Source organism: Brachionichthys hirsutus, chromosome 13 (genome assembly GCF_040956055.1).
Source record: "Brachionichthys hirsutus isolate HB-005 chromosome 13, CSIRO-AGI_Bhir_v1, whole genome shotgun sequence".
Classification (NCBI taxonomy): Eukaryota; Metazoa; Chordata; class Actinopteri; order Lophiiformes; family Brachionichthyidae; genus Brachionichthys; species Brachionichthys hirsutus.
This window is the reverse complement of record NC_090909.1, coordinates 4,693,177-4,711,464: the sequence shown is the minus strand read 5'-3', so window position 1 is coordinate 4,711,464 and position 18,288 is coordinate 4,693,177. Positions and strand designations below refer to the sequence as shown.

Below are 18,288 nucleotides of genomic sequence, written 5' to 3'. Positions count from 1 at the left end.
TCAGGGCATGCTTTACGCTGCTCATTTGGCAACGGCGGGGGGGGGGGCACTTTTCAGGACCCACCAGAGGCAAATTTCGAAAAAGCCTGAGCCCCTCGTGCATGAGATTTTTGCTCCCATGAACAAACCTGAGTGATATAAAACAGCGAGCGAAGGAGGAATGCAAAGCGCATATCTCATTCCTGCACTTTGTCTCCGCATCAGAGGCTGCAGCGTCTCAGATCCTCTCGTGTTTTTCATTTACCTCTATGTTGTCATGTATTGGCTTCCAAGCTAGACGTAGAGCTTATTGGATTAGTGCAGATATGATTTGCTATAAAAGCAACTGGAAAAACATGCGCACGTGTTTGAAACCTGGATATCTGAGCTCTGTACATATGTGTGGCCACGCACACACACGCGCGCGCACAATCTATTAGTATTTTTTTTTCTTCATGAGGCCGTGAAGTATTTCTAAGGGCGCTCGAATGATCTATGCTGCCATAATCGTTTCTACATGCTGACATCTTTTCATAATTCCAACGCATTATTCCTTTTGTCTGCCGTCCATCTGGACAAGAACATCGATTTAAGCTGCGCAACTGAGGATGAAAAACAGATGTGCCAAAGAGAAGAAAGACAGGGCAGAAGAAAGGCGCTGAGAAGGTTTGCACCAAAATGCTTATATCTGCGGTGAAACGTCCCCCCCCCCCGCCCCCTCCGGCGGCTCTTTGGAGACAAATTCTTGGTTTTGTACAGGCTTAATATAATTTAAGTTCCATAAGAATACAGATTTGCTGACATCAAGTCCATCTGAAAAGGACGACACATCAAGTAATACAGTTCCAAGATGATGTCAAGCAGCAAATGGATACCAGGCTCTTCTTCAATGAGCAGCGACCTTACGCGATCCAAATGGAATTAAACTGTGAGCAACAGTTTTCTGGGCAACAGTTGCGAACCCTCCGAGCATCCACGGCAGCAGCATTCTGGGAACTCTGTGGAGTGTCGCGGTTTGTGAACATCCCCTCGGCTGCTTTCAGCAATGGACAGAACTGTCAGCAGACAAAGGCAAAAGGACATTCAGCAGAGCAGCTTGTCTTCTTCAAACGTCTGCCGGTCGGTGTAGAAGATGAAGGAGCTCATACTGAGACAATGAGCATGCTCTCTGTAACATTACAAGGGTAAATGGTTACCGAAGCCGGTAATGGATCCCATTTTTGAAAACTGAATACAAAATGCACAAAGCTTTTTTTTTTCTATTCTGTTGAGTTTTTAGCTCTCCACATGCACGTAAGGGCTTTATTTTCCTAAGGCAACCTTGAAAATGTCACCACTTGCCCCCCCCCCCCCCCCCACACACACACAGAAAACCAGAGGCAAGCCGCTGAGACCGGGAGTAATCAGAGCTTCAAAGACACAAGCGAGGTAGAAGGAGTTGCTCTCTGATACAGTCGTCTGTCATAATAGCTGTCACGACGATATGGTTCAACAGTTCCCATTTCCTCATCAGGCGTGTGTGTTTGTGTGTGTGTGTGTATGTGTGTGTGTCGCGCGTGCCTCCGTGCACAACGCACCGAAGCCTGTGTCTATATGGACGCAAACACAATCTCAGCAAATACAATTAGAAAGCTCCTATTTGAAAATGTGACTCCTTTGTAACTTCTGCTTTCTGCTTTTATTTTGGTAAAAGTAACAGAGTGTAAACCAAGTTGTATTTAAAGTAAGCAGAATAATAGGATCTTTGCGTGGGTCTATGACATTGCTGCATTCTTGTTATTACCGATGTGTTAATGCAGTCGTTCCCAAAACGTTTTCACGTCAAAGACCCCGATTTTATATAAATTACAAAACAGATCTGCATTTGATTTTGTCTCAGGGACCCCAGTAGTTTGGTTTTTTTAGGCATTTTGTCATAAAATGTTTATTAAATGTGACACTAAAACAGTCATATCTGTCAGTGTGTTGTTTATGGATGGAAATAAAGACTCCTGGAACCCCTTCAGGGAAAATAAATATACTAATGACAAAAAATAAATAAAACGAGGACCAGATTTTGACTCTCAGAATGTTGAAATTCCTTTTTGTAGCTAGCTAGTATTTATTATATTTTAAAAATCTATAATTTTTTGGTTACAATTTCACAGGTGAAACACGTATTTTTAAAGTTATGTTGCATGTTTAGAATGTATATATTCTAAATCCCATTATTATCTGCTCCGTATCTAACGTGGCAACGACAAAAAAAAAACTCCTTTTGTGACATCATTCATACGGCGAGCTCCTTAATTTGCCGTACATCAACCACAACAAGCATCAACAAACTCAACGTGTGTGCTTCCCAATCGGACTGTATGATTCCTGCCATGCAGCACAAGAGCGTTCCAATCAAAACGCTGCACTGTGCCGCGTGAACCAATAGAGACGGACAAGAGCCAGGAGTGATTTCAGCTGACAGTCACTTCATCATTATTCACAAGACGGGCCTTTGTCTCCTTTGTTTTAGTGACCATGTTAAATTAGCTCAAAACAGATGGGCACTGTGTCATTGCCAAGCTTGCTCTTTCTCAGAGCTACGTGTGTGTCCTGTGCATGTGTGTGTGTGTGTGTGTGTGTGTGTGCAGGTCAGCGAGACAGGTTTTATTCACGTACTGTTCTCCTACATTTGTGAGTACGGCCAATTACAGCTCAAATGTATGCACAAATCCGTCTTTGCCCTTTCGTTGTCTAACTGTCCAGCTGTCGTACAGGCAGACGTATAGTGTGCGTTTGTGCACGTGTGGGTGTGTGCGTGTGCATAGGTGTGCACCGTGCATGCGTTCTGGTCTGCGGATGTCTCAGGGTTGATGTCCTGCCAATAACGAGGGCTTTTTGGGGAGCAAAGTGGAGGGGAGGACAGCCAGGCCATTGGCAAGGCTGCGAGGCGCTGTCCACAGCGACTGGGAAGATTTATGCACGTCACCATGTGTGTGTGTGTGTGTGTGTGTGTGTGCGTGCGTGCGTGGTTGGCCGGCTAAAGGTGTCAATATGAGTATTTCCACATTTGCCATGCTCTTTGTCACATGCACATGTTGTGTATGAGTGCTCCAAACCTAATCTTGGATGATGTCATGTGCAGCTGCGGCGTGGCTGACAGACAGTTTCCGCACCACAACATGGGGCCCTATGGTCCGCCTGTCAGGCTGATGGACAGGTGAATGACACCAATGAGAGCCAGCCGCCCCCCCCCCCTTAGGAGTCAGGCACTGAGTGACAGCCAGTAACCAGCCAGAAAGCACTTCTCTGAACCTGAAAGTAATCTTTTTAACTCGCTCTTTTTTTTTTTTTTTTACACCACTCTCCTCTCTTTCTCCTTCATCTTGGCCTCTCCTTCCTCTTCCTCACCGTGGCTCTTTCTCATCCTCTGCAGCCTTTATTCGAAACAGCCTCTCATTCATTCTTTCCTTTGCTATGGGTACTTTTCTCCTCCACTGAGGGCCTCTGTCTTTCTTCACTGTCTCTCCTCCTCCCCTCTCTTAGTCCCTTTCAGTCTGTCTGTCACTGCTCTGTGCTGTTTTCTATCACCGTGTCACAGAATCCTATAAGGAGCAGCTTGACTGCCTCTCAGTTCTGTCTCTTAAGTCAAAACCGGGATGAAGAATGTTTCAAACACAGTCAAAATAGACACCGGGCGTAGAGAGAGGGACTCCAGTTTGCATGAAGCCGTCCGGGTTTGAGGGGAAGAAAGAGAGAGACAGGTTAGCTATGGTGGTCATATTTCTCAACTGTTTATTCTGGCTATAAAACCTCCTCTCCTCTCCTCTCCTCTAATATCTCCTGGACCCCCACCACCCATTCCATGCCCCTCTCTCCCATCAAACCCACAGTAGGCCCACCCAAGTACCTTCAGTGGGCCTGGCACTCTGCCTGGGGCCCCCACACACCCATCTGACCCCCATAGCTACAGGCCTATTGCCCAGGCCTTTGCACCAGCCGACCCCTCAACTCTTGACCCACAGTCTCACGCTCCCTCTGGATTATTTTTTTTGTCAACTCAGCCAAACCGCCCACCACCCACATTGGCCTCCAACCTCAACCCTATAACCCTCCAAACATGCCCAGAATGGTGTACATACGTGTGTAACTATTACGTCTGCATTTGTAGAATGTATATCAACAGAAGGAACTACGCTTCCCCGTTCTGCTTCCCTGGAAATGTGTCTCTCAACTCTCAACACTTCTCTCTCAAAGGTCTGTTTGATGTGTTTCTGACCCGTTTTGCTTTCCGCGCCTTCAATCCATCCTCAGATGTGTGTCCTGTCACTCGATCATCAGTCTGTCTCTGCGCTTAGAATGTGTCCGAAGTGTCTCATGGCAAGTCTCTCTGTCTGTCCCGCTCCTCTTTCTAGTCCTTTCTCTCGGTGTGCCTTTGCTTTGCCTTGTGAGAAACTCTTAAGGGGTCTTTTGTTAAAATGTCCGGTCTCTTCCATGGTGACCGGCATTGACTGACAGCTCTTACAGAGCTCTCTTCATTGCGGGGGCCGAGGGGAGGCATGAAGGAATGTGTGTTTATACGATAGAAAGCGCCTGTGTGTTTCTGGGTGCATGTCTAAATCTGAGTATTTTGCACACATGCATGTGGGTGAGCGCTTTCTGCTCACAGGCGTGAGTGTTCACTTTTCTTTTGAAGGGTTTCCGTGATGTTTATCTCAGTGACATAGACAAATAAACCAGGGCAGAGTCAATCTGAGACAAGCAATCAGCGCCGAGCCTTAGGTTCTTCTAGGCCGTTTGTTTATCCTCCATGTTTCCTTTGAACCCCCCCCCCCCCCCCCCCCTCAACTCCAACCCCAACCACACACGGATAAATATGAACTTGTATCATCCACGAGGAAGAAGGAAATAGACATGTTCAGCAACCCAAAGCACCAATGATTTCAGGTGATGACGAGGTTCATCTAATGTCAGGTCATCACGTTTGGGTCATTTTAATCCTGCCCCCCCCCCCCCCCCCCCCCCGACGCAAAGAGAAATCCTGCAAGCGATATCTTGGAAATCTTACAAAGTAAAACAGAAGGAAGCTCTTATGCGAGTATTTTGTCATAATTATCATCAAAATGCTCAAAACAGCAAAAGAGTTTATGCGCCGCACTTTATCTTGGCTGGACTTCAAATGGGTCTCATTTTTCTCTGTGAGGCGCTAGAGCCAAATATTTTCAGCAGCGATTTGAATCAGACTGATACCATCAACTGTTCTTCAGAATGGAAAACAGAATTGTCTAAATGAAAGGCTTGTGCTGTAACTATCCCAAAGTGGATGGACTGATGACAAGGGGTGACCGGGCTTGACCCTTCGACTGACAGAACCTCGTGGCTTGACAGACAAAAGCAATGGACCAATGGAACTCAGGATGTCAGCTTGATTTCTAATTGAAGATCTGTTTCCTTTTCCACATTTCTCCATGTCTGCAAAATGTCTAAAAGATGGAAATGTGTGTGTGTGTGTGTGTGTGTGTGTGTGTGTGTGTGTGTGTGTGTGCCTTGCATCAATCCAAGTCAAACATCAACACCCTGGCAGCCCGAAACTGAAAGCCATATAAAAACACACCCCAAAGACATTCCATACCGCTCCGTGAAAAGCTTGAACTATTGTGAAAACATTCGCCATACAGGAAAACCCCAAGGTAATAAACGTGAATGCCGTTTGGTATTTTTTAAGAACGTTTGCTTTTTAAACCATCTGTAATTGGGAATGAAAGCGTGTCTTTGCATCTTCTCGCTTGGCGCTCACAAACCACAGCCCAAGAAATACCCGGCTGTCAAAAGAGCAGATCACTTTGTGGTAAATGGCTGACAATCAAAGTGGATATACGGTACGTGCTGCAAAAGCAGCGATGAAAAAAAACACCTTGAACTTGCAATGGGATCCTGACAGTGTAAATAAGTGATCTTTCTCTTCTGTGTTATAGAGAAAGGGAGTTTTCCCAGTGGGAACCTATACAAATTTGGACCGAAGGGAGAAAAAGAATGCAGACGGACGAGCGAGCAAAGAGGAAACGCATTTCTGTGTGCTGTCAGCGCTGCTATCGTGTTGGCCTTTTTAAAGTTTAGAGGCCTCCCCTGAAAGGACCCAGCACTGTCTTTAGACAGAAATGGAGAGACCATGGTTCCTTCAAAGTGACAGTCTGCTGCCCCATCTCTCTGTGCTATCAATCTGCAGGACATTCTAATTATCCATAATTGGTCATAATTGGATTTAATTGGCTGTGATTAGCCGTAATTGGGCCGATGGGTTAATCTGATTGGAGATCACAGGACTGTGGGGGGGGGGGGGGGGGGGGGGGGGTCCTGTGTGGTTTGTGAGTGAGTGCTCCCCTGCCACTCTGTTGACCCAAGATGTACACTTCAAACACATTCATTTGTTTCGCAGCAGATTGCTACCGGTCATTGGCGTGTGATTTGGGATTAGAGCAACGTGACAGCTTTTCTCTGTTTATGCTGCTAGCTGCAACTTCCCTGACGGTGTTGGACATTTATGTTCATAAGTCCCTGCTGGGTTTGTGCACATATATCACACATGCGAGTAAATTCATGCATTGAAACACACACACACACACACACACACACACAAAACAGCCTCAAAGAGAAAGTGAGAGGGCGTGAGGTGGCGGGAATGAAATACAGAACTCATTTAAATCACATTTTCTTGCCTGGAGCGGCTGAATTCCTAATTGTGCAAGAATCAGTCCAGAAGTCATTCTGAATTATAATATCCTGGCCGGGGAGAAAGCGGAGTCTGCAGCATTTTTGATTTGGTCTGACGAGGAGAGGGGCGGAAGGAGATGTGTTTGAGTCGGAGAGGGAAAAACCCCTTCTGCTCTCTCGTTCTTCCTTGCTCTCATTTTCTTTTGTTCCTGATCTCGACCTTACCCGGTGGCTTGACGGGCAGATGGAAGCGATTATACCGTAATAATAAACCCTGGGAGGAAACCAAGGGAGAGCAGGAGGGAAGACAGAGAAGGGAAAAGTAGGAGGAGAAGCGGAGATCCTTTGGAGCACACATGGATCAGCACACGTGTCGATCAGGCACCACGGATCAGCGGCCCGTGCTCATTTCCATCATCGTGATGGCTGAGACCTAAACATGGCACCACCGGGAAGGAAATTGATCGTGCAGCTCTTCACCAAAGATGTGCGGTTCCTTTCCCAGATGTGAGATCTTTGATCACAGCTTGATTAGACTCGATCAGCGTCCAGATGTTTCATAGCTTTGAGGTCTAATCTTGAAAGAGGAGCCTGCTCAGAGTGAAACATGAAAATCATTTCCCCCCCCCCCATCTTTCCCTTCTCTGTGGCAGGTGCTGCGTGTTTTCTTGCTGTGACAGGCCTGTTTCAGGGCCTGCCTCCCCTCAGTCACAGTGAGTTTAACATCTGCCCTGCAGACCTGCGCCTCTCACAGCCTTTCATCGCCCACTGCCTGCTAGCTCGCCAGCCACTTGCCCCTATCAGCGGCAACTGACCAACCATTGAAGGCCCGTTTTGACAGGCTGTTCAAAGAGAACTACAGCGCCGATATTTATCTCACGGTTAAGCGTGGTCAGGAAGGCGTGGCAGCTGCTAGCAAAGGTAGCAATAGCGGCAAGTTAGATTGTTTGAACATGCAAGCCTGCGAGGTCTGAGGAAGCAACAGGACGTGAAGATTTCAACACATGATGACTGAAGCCCACCGGTAGATTTAGAGAACAGCGACTAGCTGTTAGTAGCTAATACAAAGAAGAAGAAAATTATCTGTCTATCTATCTAATTGGATATATTTGCTGTTCAACATAAAATGTCACATATTGCGCGTCGTGCCTTTAAAAATCACACACACACAAATCGAAATTGTTAATTGTCGAACTGCTGTGCAATCTGTGTGAAAAAGGACCGAAGCGAGCAGCAGACTGGGTAAATATTAGAATGCAGGACAAACCTGGAAAAGACACTGAAGCACCTGCGTGGAAAATGTGTGATTAATTCTGGCATATCATGCTGAAATAGTCTTTACTGAAAATGTAGAGGAGTGACTGGAGCTAGGAAGGACAGCGGTTGAGTGGGAAACGCATGAATGAGAGCGTGTTTGTGCATGCGTGGGTGCATGTGTGTGCGTGTGTGTGTCGGGGGCAGCTGGTCTACGGATGAAGGAGAGAGCCATCATCCAGAGGCAAACCCCTCCACTGCAGCCCCAGACCCCCCCCCCCCCCCCCCCCCCCCCTGCCGCTAACCTCTAGCCTTTCACCCCTAACCCTAACAGCAGCATAATACGTCTGCTGCGGGATCAGGGCAGGCGCGGCAGTTTTCTGCTCCCAGCAGCATCCCTGACACCCTCCAAATTGCCTTTGAAAGCACCGAGTGCCATGGGGGGGGGGTTGGCACTGCCTTCTTTGTTCTGTTTTCCATAGATGCTGCAAAGCGAGAGGAAGATAGTCAAATGATTGTATTTTCAAGTAAGATTTAAAGGTGCGGACGTGACATTTTGCAAGTGATTGCAGGTTGCGGTCATTTAAACACCTCTCATCTTACTAAAAACGCAGAAAACCGTTTCCTGGATCCAGTCGGGGGGGGGGGGGGGGTCCACTCTGGGCTTTTGAAGAAAATTGTGTTGCAATATGTCAATGAGGGCCTTCGTCTTCTTTTGTCATCTTAATAAATGAATGATAAATGACTTAAAGCACCATAACTTCATGACTTGACACCATAATTCTGGTGAATATATTTCATGTCAGACAATAGAGCAATCTTACACAGGACTTTTATGGCTGACTTCTCTTTCTATGCAAACAGGATCGGCACATTCTTAACTGGTTGAAGCAAATGTCTGTATAATCAGCACAGAATACGAAAATGTTCAGGCCAAATAAAACTGTGAAAATAAAATGAGGCAAAAACTGAATTCCTTGTTCGTTCAGTCTCCTCAATGAATCAGGAACCACTGCCAGATTTTATTTTATTGTTTATCTGACTTTATCTGAAAGGAACAGTCTTTTGAATAAGTAAGAAAAGCCAAAGGGAAATGTCAATTATTGTTCAAACAGGGATATTGGTTCACACCTTCAGACAGTTTCTAATGCATTCGCTGTGTTGCGGCTCCTGCATGCGTGCACAGAAACACTGCTCGAAATGAAAGTTTCAAATCCTTTCTGCCGTCTTTCTCTCCATTGCTGACTTTACTTTGAGTCACACAGAGTCTTGACTGGCAGACATGGGAACCGTGTCTGGAAGAGTATCTGTTACTCAGAACTGAACACCAATTTGTCGAAATGCAGTGGAACCAAATATGTCACCGCTGACTTTAATCAAAACCAACATTTCTTGCTTTTACCCTGTCCTCATCTGGTTAGCCTCCCAGGTCCGAGGAACCTTTGCACAAAAAACAACAACTATAGGATTTCACCCAATATTCCCGTCATGTTTCAACAGGCTGTTTATTAAAAAAGAAACTCTTGCCAGCAAGTCACTGCACTGCTCGCCCTCAGCGGGGGAGCCCAGAAAGCCTCATTCACATCAGAACCGTCACCTCCAATCCCAGTCTTTTCCCCACTTGTTATGCTGCAGCTCTTATTTTCCTTCCTTCTGTCCCACTGGTGGTTTCCCTGCTATGACATCATCAATCAGCACCTGAGCGAGAGCTCGGTGACCCGTGGTGCACTTTAGAAGCAACTCTACTTTAAGAACATTCCTTAGAACATTTTATACAGGAGTGTTGACTCATGGATTGTAACAAATGTGTATTCTGTCAAACCCATCAACAAGATCTACATCACGGAGCTCAAAACAACCACGCAGGAGACCACGCCTCCCTTTCAGTACAGGATTCTATAACAACTGGATTTGGGAAAGACAGGAGATTGAAATTTTCCTCTTCCTCAGATGAATGGATGTCTTGATTGGCGGAGGCCGCAGCGAGGCCATTGTGTCAGGCAAGCTCTTCCTGAAACGGGGTTTCCTTCCGGGTATATCAGGGCCCGCAGCTCTGATTAAAGAAAAGGAGGAAGAGGGTCACCTGAAAGACACAGCTGCTAATCAGTCAGGAGACATGAATATGCATGTGTGTACAAAGAGGGACAGTGGAGGTTAGACGTTTTGGAGACAAGGTCAGAGAGGACAGACTTTGATGGTTTGGACATGTCCAGAGGAGAGACGGGGACTATATCGGTAGAAGGATGCTGAGGATGGAGCTGCCAGGGAACAGGGCTAGAGGTGGACCCAGGAGGAGATACATGGACGCAGTGAGGGAGGACATGAGAGTGGCTGGTGTTGGGGAGGACGATGCAAAGGACAGGGTGAAGTGGAGAATGTTGGTTTGCTGTGGCGACCCCTCACGGGACAAGCCCAAAGTACAGTAGTAGTAGTAGTAGTAGCTACTAACATAGTATTATATTCATACATGCTGACAGCACTGCGTACCCCCCCCCCCCCCCCCCAGTCTTTGCTTCATTGCATAAAGCCTGTAATCAAGACGGACACTTCTCATGCCGTTTGTCACATGCTATTGTTTGTGTTGGGAGATTGTCCGGCTGGACTTTATTTCCCATTCCTGCTGCTCTGGGTATTGCAGAATTACTCTGTTGCCTCCATTTTCTGGGCCCCTATAGGTATTCCCAACCTCAGCCATTACTTGATTAGCAGCTCACACGATCATGTAATCCTCTCTTAACCATCAGGCTTTCCCCCAGACCAGTAAAAACACATGTTTTTTTGTTTTGCAAGACAATGATTACAGAACCACAATACATGTTCTGGCATTTTACCTGTAAGACTATAGCTGAGGTACTTAGGAATGATTTGGATTTAGTGAGTTTGTAGAGCGTGCCGAGGTAGAAATCCTTGCATTTACACGTCCATCCATAGAGACGCGTCTCCTTACACATACAGAAGACTTACGTCGGTTTGTGAAGCCTACGACGAAGCGTGTGTCTTTGCAGGATGCTAGGAGACTAAGGAGATGGGAAAAGTACGCCATGGCTGTTTCAATTTCTCCATGTTTCCTCAGTCCAAAGTTTTTTTTTTGTTTTCTCTAATTGCAATTTACACTTTTTCCTTTCAACTCTCAATCACTCCCTCCTGCCAACCATCTGGTTCCCCTTCCCCACTGAGCTCGGTTTGCCGCTAACAACCCACAGCTGGGCGCGCACACATCCATTTATTCTGAAGCGAATAGAAACGTCCAACAGCAAGCGATCCCCAAGTCTGTCCCTCAAATGTTTTTTTAATGTAAGAGACAGCACAGCCTGAGGGCTGCGGTGGCGCTGGGTAATGTAGTCCCCGGGCGTGGCGTAGGGATTTTTTCAGGGGCTGATCGCTGGCAGATGCTGCTTGTGTAATGGCAGGAGGTCACAGCAGGGTAAAGCAGGGGTGACAGAAGTACTACAGAAAATAGAACGCAAGTCGTCGTAGCCACGTCCAGGACGGATGGAAAACAGAGACGATCTCCTCGGTTGTGAGTCGGGATCCAAACCCTGGTTCCTTCTCCTGTCAGGGCCCGGGGGGGCCTGGACACCGTCAGCCACTGGGGCAGTCGCATGCATACACAGAGAGAGCAAGCACTTTAGTTCGTGTTGGAACCCTCTCACACCTTAACGAGTCATTTACCCAGATCTAAATCTAACATGTCACGAGGCCAGAGGATTAATAGTTAATCTTAACAGCAGTCATTATCTGGGATAATTCTACATTCTTTCCTATTCGCCAGCACATGTGGCCTGTCCATTTGACTGCTGAGGAGATCCAGAACACTTTCCTTCTCCCCTGACTTTTTCTTTCACCCCCCCACCCCACCCCCCTTTCTTTTTGTCTGTCTTTAGGCCTCTGTCTCCCTCCTCTTGCTTCCTGGAGCTAATTTTCAGAATGATTTCATGGCCACAGAATGTCCTAATTGCAGAGAGCTGGTCTCCTTCGCTGCGGGGCTACTTTTTAGGCCTGGTATTTTCAATGTCTGTGCATGTGTGTGTGTGTGTGTGTCTGCTTAAAAGGAGGGGAACTGGGTTTTCGGGTGGGTCAGGGAGTTTTAAGGCTGGGGTACCTGTCATTTTGATGGACGTCTAAGGGACCTGACTGCCCTTGCGCCCCTGACCTCCTTCTCCAGCCCTCCATCGTGCCAATTCTCACTCTGACAGTTAAATCCAAGTGGGGGGACAAGATGATTGTGAGTGCATGTGTGTCTGTCAACGAGGGGACGTAGAACAGTTCTTCCTCACGGAACCAAAAGAGCAGAATAACACACTTTAAACTCGACAAGTCTGCTCGGGACGTCTCAGTCAGGGGCATTAAGCAACTCGGGCCTCGATTTGCACAGTTTTGCGCAATACCCTGAATGCCCACTTGCTGAAATCAAGTAAAAGTAATTGCCTCTATCATAAGCTATTTGAAATGATGTCATTTGAAGGCAAGCCCGTGATTCAGTTTTTCTTATCTCTCTGGTTTTAAGGAAACGAGTTTTGCCTCATGTACGTATGCATTCATATAGTTTTTTTTGTACGCGTGTGTTCTCCGTGTTACAAGCCATTATTTACACACGCTCTTTCTAATTTCACACTTCACATGCTTGCTGGGAGCAGAAAAATGGAAAAAAAACAAACAGGCGGCAGCGGTTGATGAAAGTGAAATTGAAAAATGAAAAGAAGTTGGGTTTCGGGGAAGGGGGGGGGGGCACTGTCGATGGTTTTAGCCCTTGGCTGGTGATGGAAACCAATCGCCGTGGAGACAGCACAATTCAGCAGACCGCATTAGAAACCTGGCAAACATGCGCATGTGTGGACTCGGGGCTCATATCGGCACCGTAACTTCAGTATTGCTTTTGCTTGAGATTTGTACTGTTAAACGAACATGATGCCCCCCCCCCCCCCCAGCAGCCCAGAGGCTTCATTAAACACACAAAGTCAATTTGATACACAACCACACACAAGCACAAAACCAACACATGGCAGCAGCCCCTCTTCGGCGCGCAGTGTGCGCTCCCCAGCAGCCTCAACCTGCTTTAATGAATCCCCCATTTCAGCCTTTTCTCCCCTCGCTCTCAATCCCCTGTTTCTTCTTACCCAACATTTCCTTGTCAGATGGTTGTGGCAAAGACTAGCAGCCTAGTGGCGGGGGGGTGGGGGGTCCTGTGGCGAGGGGAGAGAGGAGGAGAGGGGGGGGGGGGGTCCATGTCTGTCCCTGACAGGAGCAGGGCTGCTATTACGCTGTCCAAACGGGCCGGGCCGTCACTCCTGATTATCCCTTGCGCTGTACAGAGCCAGAGAGTCGGGGGTCTCTGGAAGCCATTACTCAGCCAGTGAGTGAGCACCCTAGCTGTCCCCTCCTCCACCCACCCACCCACCCCTTTGGCTCAACTTAATCACTCACAGCTGAGCAGAGGAGGAGGAAGAGGAGGAGGAGGAGGAGGGAGATGACGCAGAGGCAGGAAAGCAAAGGCTGGAGATGTGGCTCAATCAGCAACAAGTGTGTTGGATCCCCTTTTGAGTGCATGACTTTTATTCACATTGGTTGGAGAACGCACACACACACACACACACACACACACACACACACACACACACAGACACACTGACACGTATACTCACAACAGGCAGATTTGCCCCCTGATGGTGAACTGCCATGTTCTGTGACTGTGAAGAGGAAATTATGCCTCACAGGAGCAGGAAATGAAGGAGTAGACACATAACCAAGCTGACCTGTGTGTCCTTGCGGGTATAAGGCTACACACACACACACGCACACACGCACATGCACTATTATACACACGGTCAAAGTGGTCTATGTCCGCCCTCAGCTGGAGCTAGTTAAAATCAAGCTCGCTGGGCCAGCTTGAGTTTGTCAGAGCTTTAATGTCACATACAAGTTGATGGTTGGGCCAATGCGCATGACAGTGTGTGTGTGTGTGTGTGTGTGTGTGTGTGTGTGCGGGTGCGTGTGTTTAGTCTTGCAACAAGGCCAAAGGATGCTGAGCGATGTTGACACGCAGACCCCAGGCCTCCATGTTTTCCCACAATCCTTCTCTTCCATTAGCCGCTACCCGTGATTGCAGCTGGGTGGGCGCCCATCGGAGCGAGGAGCCTCAGCCTTCAGCAACACCGGCAACAAAGAAACTCACAGTTAATATGGCTCAACAGAAAGAGAAATGGAGCAAAGTGTAACTTACATGCTGAACTTAGAGAAGGAAATGAATGTCGGCTGCCATCTGAGCTCCAAGTTACTTTCGTTATTCATAGAAGATGTTTTTCCAGAGCCGAAAAAGCTCTGTCTTGCTGAAAATAAAATAAAAAAAAATCTGCATTGATACGATAATGTTGTGGAGCTGATCCAGGTCATTGGTTCGGTGGTGTTCAATATTAGCCTCTCAGTATTGGTGCAACTTTGGAGGAGAGTTAATCTGACACAACCGTGTTTTCATTAGATTCACTCTGGAGCCTGTTTTTTAACGGTTTGTGTTTTCAGGCCCCCGAAAATCTGGGCGCAGTTTATTTACTAAGTGTTGTCACGTAAACAGCCTCCAAGAAAAACATTAGCATCTAAAAGAACTGGAAAAATAAAATAAAAAGGCATCGTAGTCCTTTAGCACTGATAATAATGACTCTCTTTTTTCATGGGCGAAGGAGAGTCTGCAGAGGGTGCATCCGAGTAGCGAGGAAATCAGGCTATAACATGGGAGAGGGGTATTTGTTCCTCTTTGCCCTAGAATAGTCGACTTAATAAAATCACTATCACGATGACCAGAACAACAAAGATCAGCCAACATTAACAAAACAAATAAAATCAGGCCATAGTTGTGCCTGATCAAAAACAAACCCTGTTTTCTTGTTGTTTGATGGATTGTGTTTCTTCCATCTTTTAAGTGCGACACCCAGGTGCTAGAGAAAAAAAAAGCTGTCTGCATGTGGCGAGGAGGCGCATGAAAGCATTCCTCTCCCGTCGACGGAGGAGCACGGTTCCGCTGACAGCTCCTAAAGTGTGACCGTGGATCACTTTGTTGCTTTTCGGCGTAGCGGTTCAGCGGTCAAAGAACGTCCAGCCGTAAAACCCCCGGAAAGGGAGGCAGCGAGAGAAAAGTGAAGATTGGAGGAGAAGAAGGTGGTGGTGGGGGGGGGGGGTCCTGAGATAGAAGAGCAGATAAAGGAAGATTGTCCATCTTCCATTTCCAATTATTTAAAAACAGTGGAGCAGCACGCCGGTTTTATGTCTTACACTTCATTATGTTTAGGACTTGGTCGTGTCGGGATTCCTTTATAGTCTCAAAAATCCATTTGCAATACTCTTGAGGAGCGTTCAAGAAATTGTGAACCAGCTTAGCTCGCCGAGGAGCGGCTCGCGTCGCGTTAATGCAGATCAGTGCGCGTCTTTACACTTCAACTACAGTAACAGCTCGATTTGGCACGCTCATCTTGTCTGAGTCCAGAAAAGGCCCTCTGTCCCGTCTGTCCCGTCTGTCCCCAAGGGTTGCTGCGTGGACAGCGCCTCTGGCTTCCATGTGACTCACGGGGCAATTAGCGCAGGATTTGATCATCGTAACAAGCCTGGGGGGAATTAGGAGGGTTTGATTACAACACCTAAACCTTCCTGTCACCCCCCCCCCCCCCTCCCCCAAATATCTCACTGACAGTCGAGTCTCAGCTGGGGTAAAAACACAGCAGCCCACACAACCCTCTCTGTTCAGCACAATTTGTGAATGAAGAGTGAATGAGGTGGAAACCGAGGGAGGTTTTTCTATACGATAGTTCGCCTTTATGACAGCGTCAAAAACGGGGTCCGGTAGAACAAGAGGCCTTTTGACAGAGCCGCGACAGAAAGCGGGGCAGAGAGAAATAAGCAAAGCGTGAGTGCCTGGTTTTCCTGCGTGCTTGTTCGTGCTCAGGGTTCCATTTGGAATGCATGGCGTAAAAATCATAATAAACTGTGGGACTGAATCATTCAGCGGCACTGATTGGCTCGGCCAAACGCAGAGTGGGAGTTTATTTGTCTCTGTTACAGACAATCAGTGCCTTGCAAAGAGCTGGGTTCAGCCAAACACACATCGCCTGCCATTCAGGGAACGTTGTGAACAACCTTTGGGGGGGGGGGAATCGGCGTTTCATCAGCGCGGGTGATTTGTGACTCTCTACCAACATGTCCTTTGGCATCTGGATTTGATTTAACGAATCTGATGAGATGACAGAAATATGACGGAAAGTGAGTCAAATAGCAGTTGATGCCAAATGCAGTCCTGGAGATATAGGGTTGAAAGAGGTGAAAATGCCACCTTCTCACACACTCCAAGGAGATCAGTTCCACGAATGCGTCCAGGAAAAGGTTGTCGCCGGACCGCCAGGGTAACCAAACATCGCTATCCGAACAACGTGGGAGTCAGCGTGGTCCACTATAATCCTGACGTGAGACAGGCACCAAAGAATTCTACCGATGCCAGCATTACCTTCAACGTCGGCTCGAATCCGCCGTCAGCTTTCTCTTAATACGCAGTGACAGGAGCCCCGCTGCGAGACGCACTCTGCCTTCTGATCGGGCAGCCAGATGGACAGCTCAGCAGCAGGAGGGGGCCTGATATCAGTGACAGCAATCAGATCTCACCCTCTGAGAGCTTGTTTCTGTGTGTGTGCGCGTGCGTGGGAGAGAGGGAGAGCGTGCACAGTGCCAAGTGATCGTTGGGAGCACATGTGCTGACGGCGGCCAGAGTGTGTGTTGAAATGAAGATTAATGAATGAGAGACCTGAATATATGTGTGTGGACAAGAGCGAGGGGTCAGCTGACGTATGCGTACTGTGTGTGTGTGCGTGTGTGTGTGTGTGTACCATCAACACTTGTTATTCCACAGCTGTGAAGTGAGGACTGACATGACAGAAATTAACTACATGATTCAACAAGTCTAAAGTATTTACTTTTAATTTGTGTGCGTGCATGTGCGTGGGTGTGTGCGTGCGTGCGCGTGTGCGCATTTGTCTTTTCTGTGCATAATGTGAAGAAGGAGATGATCATTTGCATATGTATGTGCGTAATAATTTCAAAGGCCCCGGCTGCTCGACATCTATCAACGAGCCGAAAGAAGAAATACGTCTCTCTGTCATCGGATTAAAAAACGACAAGCAGAACGAGATGCGTCTTGAAACCGAAGAGGGAATGAATCTGTCCCAGTATCCAAAACAAAACAAACAAAAAAACACGGGTAGCTGGTTTCATGTCATCATCTTGGCAGACGTCATTCTCAAGCAGCAGTAAATCAGGACGATGTCCTCGGAGCCGGAGGGAGAAAAACAAACACTGTGCGCTGGCAGCAACACTTTCTCTGCACCACAAATGTTTCAGCACTCCAAAATTGGTTAAATAGGAAACCAAAACAACTTTTTCTTTTTTTGGGGGGGGGCTATTAAATCTGAGTGTTCAGTCAATATTAGTGGACTACAATCGTCATCATCCTGTAGTTGAGGCCGAATCTTTGGGCTGCCGCCTCCATCCTTCTCGGGATTGTTTTTCGATTAATCAGGCCTGATCAGACCTAACGGAGAGTTTCGGTCGGTGTAACAATCCTGGCCGAACGTCACGCTTTAGTCTCACACCTTGGAAACCGATCGGTCTCTAGCTCGTGGCTTGGAAGTAAAAAAATAATAAAAACTCTTCCAGAGAGGCGTTCTCCGGGTTTTTCCCTCCCCTGCTGACGCATTCCCCGGTTGATGTGCCGCCCAAAATAATAACTCAAAGGAAGCTGCAAATGACTGGAACAACGGTACCGTTAATCACCCGACGGTCTTGCTGCCATCGTGACGGGCCGCTGCGGCGTGACAGCAGAAGTTGAGTCTGCTTCAGCGTCTCTCCACAGGCTCCGCCGCAGCCCCGAACACTCAACCCACAGTCAAAATGAATGGGGATGATGGTGTTTTCACAGCAATGGCTGATTTGGTCTCAATGAGACCTTTTCTTCACATCTTTCCTTGACCTCGCTCCATTTTCCAGTCCAGACACGGATGAGTAGGCGGGACATATTCTGGATTCAACCTCGAAGCCATTTGGGTCTGGACCCATGAAGTTATTTGTAAGTGGTGTTGGACCATGAAATATAATGAAATGATTTTTCCTACAAGCTTGTATTTCACCTATTTTAAAGATTTAAAGAGGCCTATAGAGGTCACTGTAATAACAGCTTATAGTCTTTTTACCTCCCGCCAAGGCAAAGGTAATGCAATCGCCGTCGTTTGTCTGTCTATCCGTCCGTCTATCGGTCCAGCTGTTAGCAAGATAAGTAAGAAAGTTCTGTTGGGAATGTTACCAGAAACAGTTGATTACATTTTGGTGATGATCCAGAAGAGA

The 18,288-nt window shown here is 47.3% G+C and overlaps 1 long non-coding RNA gene across 1 annotated transcript; it reads right to left on the bottom strand.

Annotated features, from left to right (window-relative positions):
• Positions 1 to 13,848: 13,848 nt before the first annotated feature.
• LOC137903542 (uncharacterized) lies at positions 13,849 to 16,485 on the bottom strand. Its single transcript, XR_011105769.1, has 3 exons — positions 16,403 to 16,485; positions 14,138 to 14,243; positions 13,849 to 14,058 (listed from the first exon to the last, which is right to left on the bottom strand). It is a non-coding gene; the product is annotated as an uncharacterized lncRNA (long non-coding RNA).
• Between the last annotated feature and the right edge of the window lie 1,803 nt (positions 16,486 to 18,288).